Genomic DNA, 21,028 nt, shown 5'->3' with positions numbered 1-21,028 from the left:
CGATGCGACTTTCGGTGACAGGTTTCGCCGGGCTCGTTCGGTGTCGATGACGAATGCCCGACGAGCAACGCCGTCGACAGCCAGTGCCGCCGCAAACCGCTCGCCGGCGGGCAAACACAGGCAGGAGCGAGGATCCTTTGGGCACGGGGTTCCTCCCGCAACGACAAATCAAGATGGGTCGCTCCCCCAGGCGCCATAGAGCGCTCGGGCGGCGATTGAAAGCAGCGGCGCGCCATTCGGGCCGACTCCGGGCAAACCGACCGACAAGGCCGCGCCGGTGGGCGAGCGACTGACGAGAGACCATTCGTCGCGGAACTGCGCAGGCCGTGAGCGCGCCCTTCATATTTGTTCGTCGCGCATGAATTCTTTAGAAGGCGAGAGGAGAGACACTGCAACGGGGGTTGCGGTGTGGCGGGTGGCACACGCCAGTTTTGCCGGGAGACGCTTCGAGGAGGGAGGCCGGTATATAGGAGGCACAGACAAGCATGCGGTCGACGCGACGCGGTGGTGTCGTCTTGTAGCTTCTTCTCTTGGGCGTCTGTCCCGCCCCGTCGAGCGCTATATTGCCTTTGATGTTTGTTGAGCGGCACCGCGAATTGAGTGGGACGGATCGAGGGGAGGGCTCGTAGAGGGTGCCAGTCGCGGAACGAATAAAAAAAAAAGCAAGTATAACGAGAAAGAAATGGCTCGGATTTGTAGCAGCATGGTGTTGTCCGGGTTTATTGAGATTAGTCTTGGCCCCCTCCCCCTCGTCGTCGGCGTCGTCATCCACGGTCTTGATTTGCGGTGGTCTATACTCACGGTCTTTTTTTTATTTTCCCTGGGACTGTCGAGAGACGCGAGACGCTGGTTGTGAGTTCCAACAGGTAGTAAGCATATATACTGGGCAAACGTCCCTGCTCTCCTCTCTCGTAGAGGCACGTGTATACTGTCGTCGAGGGAAAGCGTCATCAAAATCCGTTGCTGGGAGAAACGCGCCCGAAAACGGCGCTTTTGTCACTTTTTTTCTGAACGGCGTGCGACCCGCGCAGCGCTACAGAAGACGCATCTCCCTGGCAAAGTATAAAGAAGCCACGACGAATGTCTCTTCTGGGGCCCGTCGACGAGAACGAAGTGGTTCGGCTGCTCTAAAAAGAACAGATTGCGGCTTCAAAGCGCGGTTTTCGGCCGTAATGCTGCGTAGTTGAGACAGATCATTTCTTTTTGTGCGCGCTTCGGGCGAACATACTGGAGCAATACGTTGCTGTTCTTTGCTTGCCATTGTGTTTGTACATGTCACAGATCAATGGCGGGTTCGTACTATGGATCTGCGATTACGTACAGCGATGCTTCTGTATTACATTCTACCGAATAGTGAAAAGCGACGTCTTCTCGGGGTTAGCCGAAAGTTGGTTTCGAGATGAATTTCGCAAAGTGGTGACACAATCTAAAATACTAATTATGAGCAATCACAAGAGTGTCTAACATTTTTTTTTCAATCTCCATCGTTTGCTCTCCGCGCGTTGTCCTCTACGTAAGATTGATCGTCTTGTGTTCGAAAAAAAAAATAAAGCAGATCATTAGCTACATCAGCTGGCAACCAAGAGCCAAATGAAGTTTTCTTTTTCGTTCGTTTCTTCTTCACGTTTTAAAAATTGTTGTCTTGAACACGCTGTAATCGTGGGTAATTACCAGAGCACCGCCGCTTTCCGGCTGTCGCAGGGCGTGTTTACCTCGGCGACAAATAACACCATCGCCGTCGCAGATAAGCGCGCCATGGGCAGAAGCAAAAAAGACATGTCCTCCCTCCACACCTTGCGTCGGTGACGCAGATTGGATCGGCTGCGATGCAGATGTCCTTAATGAAACCGCAGGATTATGATGCACGCGAGGCTCCAAGTTTATGTCCCGTAATACTTCCAAGCTACAGCTATATGAGTTGTCACTATATAAAGCCTGTCGGTTGAAGAACAACGAAAAAGAAAACTCGGAGCGTTCCAGAGAAAAAGCAACGCAAGCTTGTCTCCACAGCGTGCAAAGCGCGCGGTAGTTTTGTGACGGCCATAATTCTCCGGCTTCTTTTCTTTTTTTCCTTGAGTACGCTTTCGGCCCTTTCATGTTCATCGCAATCAGATTCTCTAAGCGTCAGTAAAAGGGTTCAGCAAGAGCAAGAAAAAAAAACAAAACAAAGGAAAACACAAAACGAAACCAAGAAAATAACGTTTTTTTTTTGTTGTTGTTGCCATTGCGTTGTGTTTTTGAGACTCGCTTGACCATGTTCATTTGGGCGTGGCGCGGTAACAGGGGATTAATAAAGGGCGTCCAGCGATCGTGCGGCACTAAACCTTTCCGCAGGCGGGTCGCACAACAATCTTGATAATGCTCGTCCTTTTTAATGTATGTATAGTTTTTGTGGTCGTGCTTCTCACGTTACATGACTCCATTTAGTTAAAAACGAGGTAAATAGTACGAGATTGTCGGAGTAAAGTCCCTTCCAAGGCTAATTAAACCTGGCTGCTCTCGTAAACTCAAAAGGAAAACATGTTTTGGGGGAGTAACAGCGAGCACAATGTCTTTTATCATTTTTTTGTTCTTTTTTTTTTCGCGGAAGCGGTCATTGTAGCAATGTTCTTAGCAGGAATACTTACAGCTTGTTGGTGCGTTGATCACCTATGAGACCGAACGCGGAACTGAATAGAACGGGCCTGTTAAAAAATTTAAATTATGGGATTTTACGTGCCAAAACCATGATCTAGTTATAATGCACGCCGTAGTGGAGGACTGCGGAAATTTTGTCCTCCTGGGGTTCTTTAACGTGCATCTAAGTCTACGTACACGGGTGTCTTCGCATTTCGCCCCCCATCGAAATGTGGCCGCCGTGGCCGGGATTCAATCCCGCGACCTCGTTCTCAGCAGCCCAACAGCCGGGACTGTTTAGGATAGAAAGGACACTTATTCAGCGTGATAGTAAATCGAATCTCGTTTTTTTCCTCTTTCCCCCGCCACTTTGCGGCTACTGGCTGCTGCTGTTTTGCCGATTCTATAAATTGGGCAACTGGGTGTTTACACCTGGGTATGAGTCACTGGGTATGTGAACATTATTGGCCATACTCCCATAATGGGTATGTGCCACAGACTAGGTTGCACTACTAGACAAGTAGAACAAGAGGCGGCATAGAAGTGAAGGAATCGGCATCAAAGCAGCCATTGTGGACAAACAAGTGAAGGGAACAAAATGAGACATAAAGCGTGCGTTGGAGCGAGGTGCGTTGAGCTGCGGAGAAGTGAAGAAGAAGGAGAAGAGACAAGCCATTTCAGTAAACATCAACGGAAGAGGCCGGTGACTGTCCTTCTGTACGCTTAGCAAATCAGTTGACCTGAAGTGGCGTTCTGGCCGAGTATCGGGTGGATTCGGGTGTCTCACTAACCTTATGTTAGTCCCTTATTTATTAGCATTCCTTGCATCAGCCGTCTTGGGCTGGTGTCGACCAATACTCCTGGCCAGGCGCGATCCACCTGGTGAGCATCCCTGCCACCTAATGAACTGCCTCGAGATTTATTTTTTCGCAGTGTCGTCAGCGCCATTTCTGTTGCGCTCGTGCCTACCAATGGAGGTTCCATCAAGCTCACGAACCCACAAGCTGTACAGAAGGAACTTAATACCATGTCCAATCACTTCCAGACCATCACTGACGTGTGAGCGTTCGGACGGGGAGGCATAGTGTTTCAGTCACCCGACCAGACCTGTGTTGAAAACCTACTGAAATGCGCTTCATTCGCTTCCACTCCGGTGGATGCTTTTATTCCGCCTCACCTTGCGTGCACCGAGGGTCTCGTACGGGACGTGGACTCCCGCCTGAGTCCAGCTGAAACCCTGGTCAAGCTCTCTGCAGCAGGCGTCATTGCTATTTACTGTTGTAATCGGCTGGTAAATAACGAGCGGGTTCCTACGGAATCAGTAATTGCACATCATGTCCTTCAGAATAAAGGTGTGGCCTCTTGTGCTCAGTGCAGAACCACTCGCGTCGCGTCCAATCCAATGTCAGAATTGTTGGAGATACGGGCACTGCACAGGAGTATGTAAGTCTAGCTTGAGTTGCCGCGCCTCTCAAGAGGGCCATCTTTCGAGTGAATGCTCTGAACGATCTCAAAAGCGCTGCCTCTGTGGGGAAATTTAACATACCCAGCAGACTATTCGAACTGCTCAAAATTAAAAATAAATTATGGGGTTTTGCGTGCCAAAACCACTTTCTGGTTATGAGGCACGCCGTAGTGGAGGACTCCGGAAATTTCGACCACCTGGGGTTCTTTAACGTGCACCTAAATCTAAGTACACGGGTGTTTTCGCATTTCGCCCCCATCGAAATGCGGCCGCCTTGGCCGGGATTCGATCCCGCGACCTCGTGCTCAGCAGCCCAACACCATAGCCGCTGAGCAACCACGGCGGGTCGAACTGCTCACCTTGCGCTCAAGAAATACAAATTCTTGAAATAATCGACCGCCGTCGCGGCTCCCGAAGAGGTGCAGTTGCAGTTAATAAAAAATAGGACCTTCGGATTCTCTGGCATTACAGCGCGCAACACTCCAAGCATGGATCTTAATCTCTCGGAAGCAAGGGGCTTTGCTGCGGAAAAAGCAATGGCTAAAGCTATGGATAAATTGATATCCGGCCTATCAGATTGCTTCGCGCAAATCATTTGGTCGGATATTTCCAGTCAGATGCAGGCCACTAAGACACCGATGTAGTCCTCAGTTTCTAACGTCACACCTCTAATGCCTAGCAACGAGGTAGAGATTTTAATACTTAATTCTGTGAAGATTTGACGTGACAGGCATGCGCTGTCGGTGTTTGTTTCATGGCGTGTTTGTGGGCTGTCATTCTCAAAATTCTGTGGATAAATTTGTCAAGAATGTAGGACAAGGTATGAGCAACTTTAGTGATTGAAATGTGTGGCAATATAACCCGCTTATACCGCATGTCATATAGCAAGGCGTGGCATATACATATACCTAAATATATACGGATATGTTCGCTCACGAACAGCTTCGCCTACGCCGACATCGGATTCTCTACGACACGGGGCCCTTAACGCTATGGCGTTAAAATAGACATCGTAGTTCCGCACATTGCGCATGTTAGAGAAATTAAAGTGAACAACTTTGGTACTTTAGCTGTCAGGTTGTTTGAAACGATGTATTTTCGCAGAAGTCCTACCCACAAATTAGGGATACATTTGAGAGCGCCGTATAATACGTACATCAACATTGCCCGCTGCACCACCACCTCTCCAAGTCTCCAAGTTTCTGCCCCATATGTTAGCACCGGTGGAATGCACTGATTGAACACCTTTATTTTCAGTGATAATAATAAGCTTCCAGTCAGGATTTGACATTTGACAATGTAAGTCGTGTGCGCTCCAAACCATTTTATTCTTCTGTAAGTTTCCTTCTCATGAGCAGGGTCCCATGTGAGTAATTTACTTAGGTAAACGTACTCCTTCACAGACTCTAGAGGCTGACTGGCGATCCTGAACTCTTATTCCCTTGCCAGGACATTGATCATTATCTTTGTCTTCTGCATAATAATCCTCAACCACACTCTTGCACTCTCTCTGTTAAGGTCCTCAATCATTTCTTGTAACTCGCCCCCAGTGTTGCTGAACAGGACGATGTCAGCTGCAAATCGAAGGTTGCTGACATATTCACCGTCGATCCTCACTTATAAGCCTTCCCAGTTTAATAGCTTGTATATTTCTTCCAAGCACGCAGTGAATAGCACTGGAGAAATTGTCTCATTTTCTGACCCTTTCTTTATAGATATCTTCCTACTTTTCTTGTGAACGTGAAGAAAGGGGGTTAACTGAGGGGCCAGATTTTTATTAGTCATATCATAAGAAGCCTACAAACAAAGGCACCAAGGACAACACGGGGGAAATTACTTGTACTTACATATTGAAATACAGAAATGATAAATTAATGGAATTGAAAGTGGATGAAAAAACAACTTGCCGCAGGTGGGGAACGATCCCACGTCTTCGCATTACGCGTGCGATGCTATAACCAATTCAGCCGCGGTATCTCAATTGGTATTTGAAAGACACGCTAAAATGTGTAGTCGTTCGCACAAACAGTTGTATGAAGGAACCGCACCGTCTTCCGTGCTGACCATCGGTGAGGCCGCTCTGGATCTTCTGTGCACGAAATGATGGCTTGTTGAGCATTCCTTTTCCCAACAGCATTGCGCTCAGTGTATCAAGTTACAAATTTGTCCGTACTGCTGATAGAGAACCGCTACAGGACGTTTGTCGTTCATATACACCTGAGATTCGGCTCATCCTGGTAACATTAGGATGCACAAAAACGGCTCAATTTTGCAAAAAACATTGAGAAATTTGTGACGTCATGGGTGCCACGTGTGGTATCATGGACCATGACATGGCACTACCGTTATTGGTGCGGAAATAAAGAAAAGATGAGTTTGGCCTTCTTCTTTTGCGATAATAAGGGGGGGGGGGGGGGGGGGAGGATGGCCCATTTCCTGTCAGAAGAAAGGTAACATATCGAGGTTTGAACGAATACTATACATGTCTATGCTGATTCCTTGTTTTCAATTAGAGTTCAGTTACGTATAGTAAAAGTAACCATATTTAACCGAATTTGAGGCAATATATCGTCTTTTTCAAAATCTGCATTATAAAACGGATAGGTGTACGCTCAGATTCAAGGCTGTTGTACACATACAACGAATTTCATTGGGCTCTAACCGTCGATTACTGCATGCTTGGTGGAATAAGCGTTTCACTGGAACTTATGCAAGAGGTCGCTGTAGTCATCGCAAGCCGGAAGATTCCTTTTTGTTCTAACAGCCCGGGTACTTATGTAAGCTTCAGGCACTTAGTGCACTTCTTGGCAAAACACATCATGCACGGATAGAGGTGACTAGCGACAAGAATGAAGAGACGTCGATGACGACGACGAGTGACTTTGCGAGGTAGGTAGATAAGGTATCCCCGTGTGCTGTGCATAGGGCGCACGTTAAAGGGCAACTCCGGCGATTTTCCGATGTCCACTGATCTTAATAAATTTTTGAATATACGTTTTCTTTTGGTACTCTGATTATCTGTCCTGAACAATATGGCTGCACGTCATTTAGTTTTCTAGAAAGTGAATTTTGAACTTTGGTTGCGTTCCCGACTCAGGACTTTTACTGGTCATTTTGTGCTCGTGACGTCAGGGGCTACACCGCCACTGTCGCTTAAATCGTCGCTGAAATCGCCGCTTTGTAGTACGGAAAATCTGTAAAAGCTCCCTGTGTTGTCAGGAGACATCATCAGCTTCGCTTGTTTGGTTTAGCGCCAGGTGTATACTGTGTGTTTAGCACGCCTTCTGCGTGTTTACATTATGGTAGTGTAGTATCTGACATCATCGACTCATCGTGACGTCACAAGAAGCAGCTACCCGTTTCGGCTTCGGTATATCGTTTATTGGTTATTTAAAATTGTTGATGAATTTCTAAGCAAATTGAACCATTCTACCGGTGACAGTACTGCCAATACCATTTGAAGGTGACAGTATCCTAATATGGTTAAAAAAAGAAGACCCCTTTAAAGACCCCTAAGTGGTCAAAATGAATACTGAGTCCCCTACTACGGCGTGCCTCATAATCATATCGTGGTTCTGGCACGTAAAACACCAGAATTTAATTTTCTTTTTTGAAGTTAAGCATCGCCAATGCTTCAATGAATGAGAGCTCTCGTGCCAGTCACTTATGCTCTTCCTGTTTTCCTAAGTCAGCTTGCAACTGAGGATCTTTTTATTTTCTACCAACTGCTTCTCAGGTATGGGCTTAGAATACTCGATCTATGGAGACCCTGAATGCTACATGTACTTTGTATTGAATCCGGTGTTCCTACTCTGTTTTACGCGCCTTCTTGCTTTTTTCACCCCTCGTACTTTTCGATGCAGAACATCTAGCAAACGCAATGCCGAGGCAGCCAAGTGTGACTCACCTGTACGCTTTCTATCCTTTTTTATTTATTTTTCGCTTCGTGGATGTTCCTCTAGTGTACTGTGTGTCAATGCTCTAGAAAATCTTATTACTGCGGCCTCACGCATACGAGTGCCTGCGCGAGGCACTCGTTCGTGAAAAGTTCTGGAGTTCACGCTTCTCTCGAAGCGCAGTGCTTGCTGCGACGCGCTTCAAGGCCAGCTGGCCGTTGCTCTTATATATAGCAGCTGCATGGGACAACAGTGCGGACTCTACGCGTCGTCACCTACAAGCTCCAAATGTAAGAAACATTGCACGTCATTTGTGGAGCCAGAAAAATTTGACATCAACATTGCGTTAGTCAGTGAAGCGTTTTCCTTTAGCATTCTCATCACCCAGCGTCGCTCCTGGCTTCTGTGATCCTTCCATTCCCTCCTCTCGCGATTATATCCGTGTTTCGCTGCACTTTAATTGCATTCATCAGCTTTAAAGAACGGTATGAATAAAGGGAAAGGTAAAGGCGCAAATAGGTTGACCAGATCACAATATCTGGTTTGGTACTTGGCGCACGGGGAGACGAAAGATGAAAGAGAGAAGATAATGGAAAAGAGAGAGCAAAACAGCACTAGAAAAAGCTCAAAACAAGCACACAAGAAACAAACAAACAAAAATTCACGCAGAATCTCCTATGGGAGTTATCTAGATGATGCGCTAGCTTTTGTTACTAATTGCGCGCTGTTTCGTCGTCGTATACTGCTGTGTTTAGCATAACTGCCAGAAACACCGCGACAGAATCGTGAAACGGAGAAGCCCAATTGCAACGCTAAAATGTTAATTGAGTGGCGATGAAGAGGCGAGTAGTAGCAATGCTCACACATGTTATAAATAACTCTCAGAAGATGTAGATGTGGGATGAAATGATGGGAGATATTTTTTTTAAATGAAGCAAATGTATACAACATTTATTATATATTACCGCCTCTTGTTTGGCTCTTCTTGTCGCGTTTCTTCTTTTCCTTCAAATTGGATGATGGTACGTTTCGATGATGCCGCTGCTTCGTGGAAGATGAGCCCTGGCCGATGCGTGCTGTAGTACGGGACACAATTGAACAGTCTCACGTTTAGTAGGCCTCGTACTCAGACATGCTCGATGACGCCGCCTCCTGTCGACGCGAACGATTATCAAGCGTGATCAACCGTACTCAGGCGGCGGCTGCGTATAGTGCGGCTGCCCGGACCCTATCTTGAAAACGATCTGCGATAGGGACAGTGCGGCGAGTGCTGATAGCTTCGTGTGCGCTGTGTTCTCGCCACACAGTTCGCGTTGAAGCGCGAGGCAGCACGAAGGTCCGTGCGTTCGCTGCTGCAGGCCCTATCTTGAAAGTGCTCGTCTTACGTGACGGACGGACGGACTGACTGACTGACTCGTTTCATCGTTGGGTGAGCATAGAAATGCTTACGCATCTAAAAAAACAAACACGTAAAAGTGCGTACTTGTTTACACAGGCAGTTGTCCGAAGGAAACGTACCAATCTTATATCGAGACAATCGGCGAGACCGCTCTTGGATCTTCCGCGATGAAATAGAGCCTCCAAAATGGACGGCTTGCATAACATTCCTCTACCAAAGGGATGTCAGCATTGCGCTCAGTGTATCGAGTTCTAAATTTGTTCGTACACGACCGAGACAGCGTATGTGCTACAGGACGTCCGCCGTTCTGTACGATACGACGGTGCCCGATAAAATCGTCGCCTCAAACCCCTGCGGCCTATCAAATTCTTGCGAAGCTAATTTGCCGGAGGTCGCCCGACTTCCGTTCTCCGGTGGCGCCTTTATTGCGCTCGCGCGCGCGTCCTTGCCTGCGCTCGGCGTACCACTTTGGCCGCGGAATTCGGCCGTCTCATGCTCGCGCGCCGCTGCGGCTCTGCTCTGTGTAGCTGCACGCTTGCTCCGCCGGCTCGAATCTAATTGAGCACACACCGGATTACCGAAAGCGTTAAAACATGCACGAGCGCTCGCTAATGAAGTTGGCGCGCCGGTGCGGTGCAGCGGGCTTGCCTCGGCGGGCGATCGCCTTCTTTCCTGCAGCGCGCGCACGGAGGGAAGAGGGTTTGCGCCCGGACGCCACGGCCCGTGCATAGGCTTCGGCGGGACGGTCGCGCGAGGAGGTGCCCTTCCGCGGCACCGAAAGCTGCCGCACTCGGACCTCTTCCGGCGTCGGCGGTAGTGCTCCCTCGGGAATGGAACGCAAAAAATAATAATAATAACAATAATAATGATGAAATATGTGGCTTCTTCGCACTATCGTGCGATGCTCGTGGGGCAGTCAGGCTGTAGCAAACTGCACCTTTCACAACTTCGGCTGCGCCCTCCTTTTCAGCCCTATACACTCTAAACACTATAACTTATGCAAAGTTCGCGTTTTCACAATATCGTAGGTAAACGGGGCTCTTTGCCGAACAACACGGGAATGACTGTGTAGGTTTTGATGTTTTTTGTTACTTTTTTTATTAGGCACGAAGGTTGACGTTATCAAGAAAGCCTTAATTCCGCATGTGTCTCAGTGGCTGTGGCGTTGTTCCGCTGAGCACGAGTTTGTGGCTTCGGTTCCTGGCCACGGCGGCCGTGTTTTTTATGGGGGCTAAATGTAGAACCGCTCGTGCAGGGTGCGCGTTGAAAGAAACCTAGGTGGTGAAATACTAATGCGGAGCCATTCAATACGGCGTCCCTTATAATCCGCTGTGCAGTTTTGGGACGTTAACCCCGGAGTTTCGGATTGTCATAAAAATTGCAAAGGCAGCATAGACCTAACTTCAGTGCCAGGCGTCATGCTATACATGTGGTAAAGGGAGACTTGTTGCCGCAGTTACATACTTTTTATAACTTATTATAACTTCTATTATAAGTTATCCGCAGAGACATAGGCTCCTATAAATTTTACTCAGATTGATGTAAAATTAGGGGACATCTACGTTGGCACAAGAAGTAGAGGAGGTTTTACAGAGCGTGAATAAGATCATGAATTACTTGTTGTTGTCCATTCTATATACAAACAAACAAACAAACAAACAAACAAACAAACAAACAAACAAACAAACAAACAAACAAACAAACAAACAAACAAACAAACAAACAAACAAACAAACAAGAAAACTTGCAGGATCTTGTTTCAGATTGGTCGGTGCGGTCCTCATTCAATTCATACTTTATATGAAACCCTAGTGAATGGTCGCCTTATTTCACTGTATAATTCAGTATCACAAATAGTTTCTGAAGTTTGTGAAAGTTTCTTTAATGTGAAAAATACTATTTGAGATATCATGCTTTGCCTGGATATCCGAGAATAATTTTACATAAAATAAAATGTTTTACAGTCAATGCGTTCACCTGCTTTTGAGAGAGAAATATCTACTGAATCGGCTGAGAATTCTGTCGGCATGCATGTAGTCGCCTACATGCTACTGTACATAGAAAAAGGGGTCAATATATTGCCCATTGTGCTCGAGGGAAGTCAAACTACGATTCTAGCGAATTTCTATTGGCTCAGTGAGATTTATTTTTGACCCAGTTATACGTAGAGAGAGAAAGAGAGAGAGAGAGAGAGAGAGAGACAGAGAGAGAGAGAGAGAGAGAGCTCCTTATTTAGAAGCAGACAAGTTTGCAGGCGTAGAATTATTCGCCTACATGATACTCTGCAACGTAAGGGCAGAATGGAGAAAAATGCCCTAAGAGTGGTAGGGCACAAAAAAAAAAAATAACTTAATAGCGTCATTTCTATTTTGCTCCTACTTTCTCAAATATATGAGTCGTCTTGACTTCACTGCTGGCTTCTCATGCGGTGTAGTAGTCCGAATAACAGCATAAGGTTTTGAGAGAAAGCCAAGTGATTGAAGATAATCAAATAAGAAGTCGAGGGCTTGACGCTGCATTGATGGAGTTTGCCAGGGTCCTAATAAGCGCCTTTTTGTCAGAGGGCCTTGACAGATTGTTGCTATACTTGTATTTGTCCCTTTTATCACTGTACGCGCTACAGTCTAACATATCCGATTGTTTCAACACAGCCGCAATTTCTCAACAGCTGCAAGGCGGTAGAGGAAGCTGTTTGTGCACGCCACGTTAAGTTCCAGCCTATGGTGGAGTGTCTCTAATGCCCGATTACGCGTAGCTCCATGTTGCGGGCATACAGTAATATTTATCCATGTAGCTGGTCAAATATACTTCGCCCGCTTCGCGAATTAGCGAGGCTCCACGTCAACTCAACTGCACGCTAGGGCTTAACTACTACCGATAAAAATTGTTAAGAAAGGTTTGCACTGAGTGTCAATTCCGTAACTAGCCTTCTTTGGTGGTAAAATAACGCGTAACTGGCAACGCCGCGGTTTGCATATCGCCTCTCTATTTCGGAGTCGTTCGTTGACAGCGTAATGGTGTGGGACTAATGGACGTTCCTTAGATGAGTTTTGCCGCAAGTTACACTATAAGCGGTGAGTACACGAGGTTAAAACGTGACCGCTGTTATTTATACGGTGCAGTCCGCTTGTGGAAATACCAGATATAACTATATACCGCTCGTAGTCATCAGCCTCCTTAGCCATACCAAATTTCTGACAAGCACTTAGCAAGGATAAACTAGATATAACGACGGGAGGATCATTGTATATCGGAGACACAGTTGAGACTCTACCTTTAGAAGGACTGTTTTACAGGAAGGTCGAGCGTTCTTTGAAGTAAACCTGACACACTTCACTGAATAAACGATTACGATTTGGCAGGAAGTCGTCGCAGATTGTGTTCTAAGAGCACCTTGCGATTTTGAGCGCAATTTCACGCAGAGCGTTATTCAGGGACTGAACATTAACCAGCCGTTTCGTAAAGATTCACCTGCTGCAAAACCAAGATCAATCTTTAGACAGCCTTTATCGGATTCATTGCACAAAGCACCATTTCATTTTGTTGTCGCTCGCACTCTAAAGTCGTGGTATACATCTATATGGCTTAATTTATACAAAATTGTTTCATTGTAACAAAAGATTCTAATTATGTGAATACAGTTAAAAGTTCTATTAAGTTTTATTTTAAATGCCACAGAACATCTCCCTCCTGGAAATTCAGAACCACAAATACAGATCTGTCCATTTTATCGTATACGTTCTTTCAATATGGCCAAAAAGTCGCAAATGACGTGGTGAAGAAGCAATACAACTCGGCTCACTTTGAAAGAGTTGATCGTGCTGGCCCGCACCGTGTGTAACGCTGTCTGGCTGCAAGATTCTGTAAAATTCGAAGAATGGTGAATACTTTGTCTGTCGCATTGCGAACTAGTTTGCAGCGCAGCACTCGAAGATAACCGCTCGGTTGTTGAGATGATACGCTTACATGTACTACTTAGAGCCCAAAGTTCCTTCCAATGGGCTCATTGACCGCGGAGCTGCCCCCAGTGCATGCGATTCTGTGAATAGCCTTTAACCAAGTTAAGCACTCTTGCAATGCTACTATGCTTGAAAAAAAGCCAGCTTTACAGGAAAGAAAAGAAACGCGAAATTTCTCCTTGCGCTCGTCCAAGATCACACTACACTATAATAACTGAACAGGACAAACAATTTTGTTTATTTTTGGCAGTAATCTTATTCTACAATTAGTGTATAAATGGTGACGGACTATGAGGTGACATCGGCGGTGCCCTCTGCTCACTGTGCAAAGGAGACCGCAACAGCTGCCAATGCGACAACGGCGAGCGGTGTTTTCATCTACGAGAATAACAACTATGAAGTTCACTGTCCTGCTTGAACTCTGCTAAGCTTGCGTCTCTTCGTTGCACGAGAGTTCGCGCATTCCAGGAGGCGCCGAGCCTCAACAGCTTCGTGATGGGTGGCTCCCTCCGGCGGCGTATCTGTGCCCTCGCATCGAACAGAAGCGTACAAGAAAACGAGCAGCTTGCGTGTTCTTATTTTTTAACCTGCCAGAATTGGGAGAGGGGAAATCGGGAGGGAGGAAAAGAAGATCGAAGAGGGAGACGGCAGAGAGGAAGTGTTGAAGAGTGGCGAGGGAGGCCAGGAGAGATAGGCGTGGCAACCGGAAGCGGAATCGGAGGCCGGCCGTCTAATTGGCTACCAGTGTCCGGCGGCAGCCAACCAGCGCGCTCCTCGCTCGCTCCCTCGCAACCCGGACGCTGAATATTTTATGTAACGCTGCTCTCTCCTCCGTCGCGTTATCCGCGCCGCGCATCTCTCTCGCGTATCGGCGGCGCTGCGAGTTCGCCGGTGCCTGCCTTGTTCCCCCTTCCCGGGCTTCTTTTCTTTTGCAGACCCCGAGACAAGAAAACCGTCCGTGTCTCCTTTGTGATTTTCGTTGTTGTTTCGATTTTTGCGGATTGGAATGGTAAGAAAGAGGGCAGAAGGAGGGAGGGTGATGGAGGAGGAGGGAGCGGAGGAGATCCTCCAGTGCTTCTGCCACTGCTGCTTCCTTCCCGGCGCGCACTTGTGACGCGCTCCCTCGATGCCACGCAGCTCCTCTTTTCGAGCTGCTCCCTTCCTTCTTGTTGCCGTTCCTTTGCGGCATCCTTCTTCAACGTGTGGTGAAACTTTAATCTTGGGTATCTTGCCGGACCTTACCTTTTCTGTCCGTTTAGTTCGCCTTCTTTTCCTACCACTGCTGCTACGACTGCCGGCGCGCAGTAGAGAAAAATCTGTTTCTCTTTGTCTTCGTAACGCCGAGAGCGCGCGTTCACACACATACGCACACAATCAGTTCTTGCTGCTTCTGCTGCTGTCATCTTCTGCGAAGAGATCTTCGTCAGTGCCGTGTGTTCCCTTGCGGGTTGGCGCTGTAGCAATGTGACCGACACAAGTAACAATCAGCGGCGGCCACCACCACGGCAACAGTAACGCGTCACCGTGGTGGGCGGAACGCGCAGATAACCCGATGGCTGTTTACGTTTTGTTTGTATACGTACCGATGTGGACCAACTTGCGGATCTATCGGCTCGCCTAAGTGACACGTATGGCGGTCATCTTTCAGTCGACGTTCGCTAGCGTAAATGATAGGCTTGAACACGGTTCACAGTTGCGTTGTTATTATTAGTATTCGCCGCACTCATCTGAAAAAAAAAAGAAGCTCTCAGGGAGAGAAGGAATGGGCGACTGTTACAAAAGTACACACGAGTGGGTTGTACTATGTAATGTGCAGCAGAAGCATTCTTTTCTCCTTGTAGTCTTTAATGAGTTTTTGGCGCTCAACTCGACTTGTACGTATGATCACGTGGTACTTATAAAGGAACGGTTTTACAATAGCCTTTATGCGCCTCTCCTAACGTTTTCAGTGTCTTTATGGTCATCCTTTGCATTTGCGCTACCCGATTTCGGAGGATATAGCCTTATCATGACGTCTGCATGGTGGCGCGTTCACAGACTACCGTTGACAACCGGTCGTAATTTCTGTGCCTCGCGAGTCCTAGTACCTGAAGACGAAGGTCAAGACTACCCGGTGAAGCTGATTAACACAGTGATGATACTGGTGGCAGTAGTGGTGATAAGTGGCAAGAAAATAAAGACACGACATGAGTAAAACTGCTAAGTATGCTAACGTACAATATTTGAATCAAGTTGCAGATGTCAATGTATTATTCGCATTGGACTGAACATTTTTCTTTTCCTTTTCCTGACAACCAGCTACGGTTGGTGAACAGGGCTCGGGTGGCGGCAGCGAGCCACGGCTACCTATACTGAGGAGGCCACCCACCTTTGGGCTCAAGAAGCCTAATCTAACAATAAAGTTTATTTCTATCTCTCTCTCTTTCTCTATCTCTCCTTCTTGTTTAACTTGGATTCTTTGACTGTATGTACGGACACTCAGGGAAGGCACGTGCTACGGCTTGTGTTTTCATTTCACCGGCGTAAGCTAGACCAAATATGACGTGAAATTCTAATACAGGGACGCGAGCCACCGAAAGATTTTTTCATCTCGCTTTCTGGGTGCGGACTCCCAACGGTTGCGTCCGAGAATTGTCTCTTCTTTCGCCTTTGCCTTCACTCATAATCTCTGACCGATACTCGCTGCGTGAGGAAGGTGCTTATCTGTAGACCGAGCTTCGCTTACCCCAGTCCCTCTCTTCCCGTTCCAATGTGATTTCTTTCTTCTTTCTTTGTGCCAGGAAAGGAGGCCATGCTTCTTGGAAACAGCACACATCGGATTGCACTAGAACATCGAAGGCAATCTTTTGTGTTAGATGTCCGGGTATACTCATGGGAGACTTTCTTGTCCGCTGTTCCTTTTCTCCACGTATATGAGCTTGCTGGTCACGGTACACGTCGTTCACCCGCCCAGGCTTTTCTTCGCAGCCTCGGTGTTCCTCGCCGTCTCGCTGCGAAGGACGAATAGAGTAGTATCTGCTGTCAATCCGGATGTGATTAGGAGAAAGAGGAGACGGCGGCCATTTTTTTCCCCGGTCCCTTATTATTCTCTTCACTGAATTAAGCCGGCAAAGCTCCCAGACGGAGGATATTGCACCGACTCCTACTTCTCTGTATCTGCGGGAGGCTCTCGTTCTATCTTCACCGTTTCTTGTCCTCTCAATCTGCCCCCGCACTTCTCGGCGCTGTTGTCGAATTTGCCCTCCCGTGTTTTCTCCTGCAGCTGCACGATGAAAGAACAAAGTTGTGGAGGGCAGTTTCTCCTTCCAATGCAAGTGAAAAAGAAAAAAAGAAAGGTGGGGGGGGGGGCGGGGAAGGATAGACAAATATTCTTTTCTTGGGAGCCCTTTTTCTTCTGAGCTCCGCGATATCTCTAGTTTGTTCTTTGAGAGGAACTTGCTGAGGGAGGGGTGGAGGAGGAGGCTTTGCGGTGGCAGGGTTGCTAAAAAGCAGCGTGATGGTCTATACCCACACTGCAGAAGTTCACGCCATTGCATAGCTGCCCCCGCGGCCCCGATCGTGTCGTCGTTGCCTAAAAAAAAGATGAAAAGAAAAGAAAAAGATGGGTCTTGTCTGTGAAGCGTAGACAGAAATTGTTTCATTACGTCGGACAGGATTGGCGCTTGCATTTTGCATGACTCGCTCCCTCCCTCTCCCGATCCCCCCGTTGCGCTGCCTGCGCGCCGGCTTCTCCGTGATGTTCTACACTTTCCAGCTTCGATTTCACCGCTTATGGCTTTCGTCTTCTTTTGATTTTCCTTCTTCTTCTGTCTCTCCTTCTCTTGTTTCTTCCATTTCGCCACGTCGTCCCGCCCCGCCTGTCACAGATTCTTGACCCGAACCTGCTTTGGCGCCTTGCACATTTTATGGGCTCCTTGTTCGCAGAGTGTTGTCCCGCGAATGACTTAGGGATTTTTTTTTCGCTTACTGTATTGCCACTTAAACCGAACTGAACTGTCATTCGCGGGGATTCGACAGTAGCTTGCGTTGATTATCAGTTAGTGTACTGATGCTAGTGTGTACTTACTGTTTTTCTCTGTTATGGTTGAGCAGACGCTGTCCCAAACCAGACGTCAGCATCAACATTAGCCGTAGTGGCTACTGTCTACTTTGGGTGAGCGAACAGTGGTCTTAGCCCAGTCCTGGGCACACACCTCTGCTGGGGCACACATTCCTCTCGCCTCTTTCCACGAGCGATCAGAAAAGAAAATCAAACAGAAGAGTGATTGCATGAAGCTGAATAATAAAAACGAATTGGATGATGTAATTCCATGTTTTCAAACTGTGCAATTAAGCGCAAGGGCTAAACGGCCTTTGTGTCGTAGCAGTGCAACTAAACGTTGGGCGCAGGTGTGGAGAACTGGCTGATATTCTTGCTTTAGTCCTGCGTCTGCAGTTGCGCAATAGATTTGCCATGTTTCTTTTCGTATTAATGTAATTGTACATTATTAAGTCTAAAGGTTTGCACTGCAGTGGCTGTCAGTGTATATTTTCTCCCTTGAAATAAGCATCTGAGGATAGAGCAAGATTAGGTTTGTCACTTACAAGGACTATTACGAATGTTGCAAAAGCAAATTGAGGGAAAAGGTGCGCATAAAGTCGAAATGAGCGGTACGCCGGTTAAGACGACCGTGCCGCGATAGGTGTGTCGCCACGCTGTTGCATGCGTAATAGGCCTTAAGGGCTTTGTTGAAGTTTTTAAGGACATGCGAATTGTGCGACCGCCTTTGAACGTTGTAGAGCGTAGTTTCGTGTTACTGTGTGAATTTTCTTTTTTTTTCTTTTTTCCCTCTTCTTCTTCTTTCTCCTTTTATTCCCTTTACCCCTTTCCCCAGCACAGGGTAGCCAGCCGGTACTTACACTGGCTAACCTCCCTGTCTTTCTTCTCCTTTGTCTCCTCCTCCTGTCCATGAACCAAACCATACATTTGCAGCTTTACGTCAACTTATTTGCATGTTTGCATAGAGTATGTGTAGTGTGTTTCTCAATGCATAGGTTGCGAAAACTTTAGATTATTTCTAACTTTTCCATTTATATTGTTCCCTCGTACGGCGTTATTTTTTCTAGCTACGATATTCAGATGGCAATCTCTTCAGTCATCAAACTTCCCATACTGTCGCACTTAATAAACAGAACAACAAACCACGACATCCTAAACTGCGTGAGGTTGTGCCGTTGCACAGGGTCTGTGTGCCTGTTGGAGATGTGTGGAAGTGTACAGAAAAGAAAGTAATATTTGAATTGAAGGTCTGACCAGCACCATTCTTTTAGACGCGTCCGAATGCTTACTTTTTCTGTTGAGGAATCTTTAGGAGTTGTCAGACAGAATTTCGACACTAAATTTTGATGAACAATGATAAATTGTAATGCGATAGTTAATATGCCTAAGTACACATTGCCTCTGCAAGCAAGTGCTATCACCTTGTCTGCAGTACACTAGCGGGCCGACAGGTTCCATCCACTTGCACGGCCGTGCTATAGGACCGAAAGCTGCAAAATTATGCTAGTTTGTGTGCATATATGTCGTAAGGAAACGAAGGAGACAACAGTGATCTGAAGCTTTTCATGGTCAGAATTACAGCGTTAAAACTAGAAATAAGATAACGCACCTCTTAGGCACTGGAGAGCCGCTAAGTTGCGAGTAATCTAATTGCTACTCTACATGTTCGTGCTCGTTTGTGTACTTCAAGCAAACATCCTGGCGTGATGAGCTGCGCACATGCCACAGAAACAAAAACAGCAGCAACAACATACGAAAATGTGGGTACTAGATTACTATGATACTCTGGGAGGCGGTGCGAAGAAGCAGCAGGCGTAGCCACGGTTTATAAGGGCCGTCCAGCCACGGTGCAGCGTGATCTCAGGTGCGGGCGACACCGTGGCCGCTCAGGTCGAGCGCTCTAGCGTGTCGTCGTCGTCGTAGTTGTAGTTGTTGTTGTTGTTGTTGTTGTCCTGAGTGGCTATGGCACATACCTACAGCGGGGAATAGCGTGTTCTATTCTCGCGCGACCTGCACGTGAGATCATCTTCTTCTTCGCCTGCTTTGGAGGCGGTAGTCACACCGCTACAGGGCACCCCTTCTAGTGCGAAACGCGACTGAAATAAAGTCCAGGTAAAGTGTGCAGATGAGGTCGTCGTTGGTAGTGTCGGGTTCACGCTATCCGAGGATGTACCAGGCAGCACCGGCCGCGTAGGTTGTAAGCGAGGCGCAGCCACAATGATACCGTAGTGCGAAATCGCGACCTGCCGCAGGTTCTCGTAGATTCCCCGGCCTGTAGAAGTCGGAGCTCCAAAAGTAGACCGTCTGGAAGCTCGAGACTTGCATGGAGATATCGCAACTGTGTTCTATTCTCGCGCTACGTGCACGTGAGCCCATATTCTTCGCCTGGTTTGGAGGCGATGGCCGCACCGCTACAATATCAAATGGCTTTGCAGTGGAAAGGAGCTGCACGATTTTTTTTTTCTTGTCACCAATATGAAGTCTTATGTGCATCAGCCACAGAAGAGCCGGATGTGCACTTTGCGCATCCGCGAAATAGACCGATTGTGCTTGTGAAACCAACATGTGTCGGACAAGACAAAATGAAATAGATTCGACAGGGCAACACGAAAGAAGGTATATAAGACAGAAAACATACAGTTTCGTGAAGCATGGAAAACATTCTACAGCGACGCTGGGTTTAGGTAAAGCGAACTAAAAAACAAATGGTTGCAAGACGAGGCAACAAACAAACGACGCGGGCAGGGAGGTTAAGCGCCCCGATGCGTGCGCGTGGCGGTACTGCGGCTCGCATTATTTATGCAGCAGGCACTCGTTGATTTACGAATTGATCCCTAGCTGGCTGTCGTCGACGTGTTCTTTTTTCTTTATGGCGAGGAATCAAGCCGGAATAGAAAATAAGAATAAAGGAAGCGAACAGTGCGTGGCTCACCCATGTCCTGCAGAGCAAGGATCGCGCGAACATCGGCTCGTGTGCAACGAATTCGTGGTTGCGGGACTTCCCCTTACGTCTGGCGTAGCTGTATGTGCACGTAGAATGGCAGCTCGTGTATTTGCCACACAGGAGACAGCTGATTAGAGCAGGAGATGCTAGGCCGGTTGCGTTGGGCAGGATGGCTACGGCTTCGGGAAGGAGCAACACGCACGTTCGCAGGCGCCATCTTGGACGCCTGTACGCGCGCATGCCGCTCAAGTGCACTTGCAGCGTAAACACACATGCGCGCGCACACGCGGGCGCCGTGCTGTATCAGAAGCCTTGCGCTGTTTCATATCACAGCTTGCCTCTCGTGGCTGTTAGCAGGGCATCTTTCTGCTTCCTCATATTGTCACTGCGATTAATTGGCTGAGTTGGAACGACCGGTGTGTATACAATTTTTCCACTCGCATCATTTGCTTAATGTACCGTCGACAAGTTCAGCGTCACCAGTGGCACATGTGACCCGTGTTGGCCTCCCTTGATTAAGGGGCACAGGTCAGGGCACAAACTCTGCGCAAAGTGTTTGTGATGCCTGTGTTCCATTCCTCCAGTTCGCCCTCCTATCGATGTGTCGCAATGGCACATTTTCCTTAATCACATGACATCAAGAGACATGCTACATCGGGTAATTAAAACACACGTCCTTATATTGATTATTTGTGGGCAACTGACATAGT

The sequence above is a fragment of the Dermacentor albipictus genome, chromosome 3, assembly GCF_038994185.2.
Source record: "Dermacentor albipictus isolate Rhodes 1998 colony chromosome 3, USDA_Dalb.pri_finalv2, whole genome shotgun sequence".
Classification (NCBI taxonomy): domain Eukaryota; kingdom Metazoa; phylum Arthropoda; class Arachnida; order Ixodida; family Ixodidae; genus Dermacentor; species Dermacentor albipictus.
The sequence above is the reverse complement of the archived record's forward strand: the minus strand, read 5'-3'. Positions refer to the sequence as shown.